Source organism: Hyperolius riggenbachi, chromosome 6, assembly GCF_040937935.1.
Source record: "Hyperolius riggenbachi isolate aHypRig1 chromosome 6, aHypRig1.pri, whole genome shotgun sequence".
Lineage (NCBI taxonomy): Eukaryota > Metazoa > Chordata > Amphibia > Anura > Hyperoliidae > Hyperolius > Hyperolius riggenbachi.
In genome coordinates this window covers 71,813,958-71,817,145 of record NC_090651.1, presented here as the reverse complement: position 1 = coordinate 71,817,145, position 3,188 = coordinate 71,813,958, and the positions used below count along the sequence as shown (strand labels likewise).

General features: G+C 49.2%; 1 protein-coding gene across 1 annotated transcript in view; it reads left to right on the top strand.

The window, feature by feature from the left end:
• Nucleotides 1-3,188, top strand: part of DPH2 (diphthamide biosynthesis 2) — a 28,993-nt gene that overhangs the window by 340 nt on the left and 25,465 nt on the right. The window lies entirely within an intron of this gene.

Sequence of the window (3,188 nt, the reverse complement as noted above, 5' to 3'; positions counted from 1 at the left end):
GTGAGTGTGCTTGGTGGTCTTTTCTTCCCTTTCCACCCTCCCTCAGAACCCCATTCTCTGGTGCTCTGCCTAACATTTTGGGTACCCTTACAGGGATCAGGAAACAGAGGGATGAGGGATATGGGGGGGAAGACGCATTATGGTTATATAATACAGGAAGGGGGTACAGGGAGTCGCTAACTCCTGTATGGTGAACATTTTTGCAACCGGTTGCAATAATTTATACTTCTAGCTATTAGGAAGTGCAACCTAACCATTGATTTCAATGTATTTGTATCAGAAAATGCAACCCAACTTAACCCTATTCTCACACAGAACTCTCCTCTACTGGGCAACTAATAACCCCCCTGGAGGGAACAAAGAACCCCCCTGGTGGGCAACTAATACCCCAAAATATTACTGTGCACCCATGCTATGCATTTGAGTGAACTCAACTTGCCTATTCTCCAGGCTCCCATCCAGTGACGGACAATGCATTACCTGCTTGTACTCCTACTGTGCTGCATGATCTGTTTTTTTCTTGTATTCCTGTATTGTTTGTAACCTTAACTAATGTCCAGCGCTGCATATGTTGGTGCTTTAGAAATACAATAAATAAGTAAATATATAATAACTACAGCAGATGGGGCACAGAAAGTTTGACTTCTCCAATCTTGCAGTCTGTCACTCATACTGTCACCCTGACCCATATGTGCTTGTCACTTGTCCACCCACTTTCCTGCGAATTGTGTACTTATCACATAGCAGTAGAATACTTGTACGCTTATGCCTGATGCTATTTTTTTTCTTGCTAAATAAAATTTGTTGGGGTTGGAATCTGTAAATAAATTGTCTGTCCTCCAGTTGGGGTGAATGTTCTGCCAGTGACAGGTGCCACTTGGATAAATAGTGAGGGGCAGGTCTATGCAACAGAGGTCTGAGAAAGAAATATTCAGTACTGTATTGAGCTAGAAGGTTGTAACCAGTGTTAGTTTTCTATTGCTGTTTGTATCCTCATTTGCTGAGGGCACTCCTATACATCTTGGGGCAAGCCTACTTCAGGGGACCCAGCAGGAAACCTCATAGGGAACAGTTTTCCAATTATTACAGAAAACAAAAGTTCGCTTTCTTAAAACAGAAAGTATTTGCAATAATTCTGGCTAGAATGAGCTCTGAGATCTCTCCCAGTGCATCAGTGCTGAAATATGCAAATGATCCATTGTTGTCCCTGTAAGCTAGCCACACCCCCAGATTCGCTGGAATGCAGTGATGTGTCAGCTGCTTAAAGAGACCTTGTAACAAAAAAAAAACAAAAACGTCCCCTGGGGGGTACTCACCTCGGTAGGGGGAAGCCTCAGGGTCCCAATGAGGCTTCCCCCTCTGCTGTAGCTGCAGGCAATCCAGCGCTGGCTCCCCTGAAGTGTCCAGGAATCCTCCCTCGACAAGGCTGATAAGCTCTGATTTATTTTACTTTCCGGGCTCCAGTGGGGGCGCTGTGGCCGCTCACTGCACGGACATAGGCGAAAATAGCCGATCTCTGTTGGGTCCGCTCTACTGCGCAGGCGATTTGCGCCTGCACCGTAAAGCGGCCCGACAGAGATCAGCTATTTCCGCCTATCTCCAAGGCGTAGAGCCGATCCTGCGCTTGAGCCCGTCAGGTAAATATTTACATCCCCGCCGTTCCGGGAGGATTTTCGCTGCAGACGTGGGACCGAGGAGCACGGAGGAAGCCTCAATAGGATCCGGAGTCTTCCCCCACCCGAGGTGAGTACCCCCCAGGGGAGGTTTTTCTCATTACAGGTTTTCTTAAGGGAACCTAAACTGAGAAGGATATGGATTTTTCCTTCTAAAATAATACCAGTTGCCTGACTCTCCTGCTGATCCTGTGTCTCTAATACTTTTAGCCGCAGCTCCTCAACAAGCATGCAGATCAGGTGCTCTGATGTCAGACTGGATTAGCTGCATGCTTGTTTCATGTGTGTGATTCAGCCACTACTGCAGACAAAGAGATCAGCAGGACTGCCAAGCAACTGGTATTGTTTAACCCCCTTGGCGGTATGAAAAATACCGCCAGGGGGCAGCGCAGCAGTTTTTTTTTAATTTTTTATTTTAATCATGTAGCGAGCCCAGGGCTCGCTACATGATAGCCGCTACTCAGCGGCATCCCCCCAGCCCCGCCGATCGCCTCCGGCGATAGGCGATCAGGAAATCCCGTTCAAAGAACGGGATTTCCTGGAGGGCTTCCCCCGTCGCCATGGCGAGGGGGGGGGATGACGTCACCGACGTCGGGACGTCATTGGGAGACCCGATCCACCCCTTGGCGCTGCCTGGCACTGATTGGCCAGGCAGCGCAGAGGTCTGGGGGGGGGGGCGCGCCGCACCGGATAGCGGCGATCGGGCACGCGGCGGCGGCGATCGGGGTGCTGGCGCAGCTAGCAAAGTGCTAGCTGCGTCCAGCAAAAAAAAATTTATTTAAATCGGCCCAGCAGGGCCTGAGCGGCACCCTCCGGCGGCTTACCCCGTGTCACACACGGGGTTACCGCTAAGGAGGTTAAAAGAAAACATCCATATCCCTCTCAGTTAAGGTTTCCTTTAATATTAAAGAGACACAATAATCCAGCATGCATTCAGACTGGTTGGTCTTCGTTGGTGCATGACATGGATTAATGTGGCACTATGGCTGGTGTTCCCAAACCTTTTTGGTCAAGGCCCGGGTCAATATACTTCAGACTGCTGGGGGGCCAGAACATACATAAAATTATGTTGAAAAACACGACATTGAATCTAGGTATTGATTCTCCCCAATCATGCCCGGAGGAGAACTCCCAGCAGCAGCCATTAAGTCATGCGGCGCCCGAAGAACGTTTTTGTGCACCAGACAGTAAAGCATACCCAGGTGACAACCTGTCGTCCAGTTGGACAGCAGTGTCACCTGATGCAGAATTGGATTGGAAGCCAGCGAATTACTGCTCACTGACTTCTACAGTATGTGGATGGGTGGCTCCAGCAATGCTATTCTATATACGGGCTGCCAATATTTAATGGTGCAGTGGGCTGCATCTATAAGTTATATATTATGTCTTTGGGGACCAGTGAAAATGCCTTGGGGGGCTGCATTCGGCCCGCGGGCCTTAGTTTGAGGACCGCTGCTCTATGGGGTAGGACTTGAAACACCCAGAGTTACAGAGTACCCAGCAAGTTCATGGTGA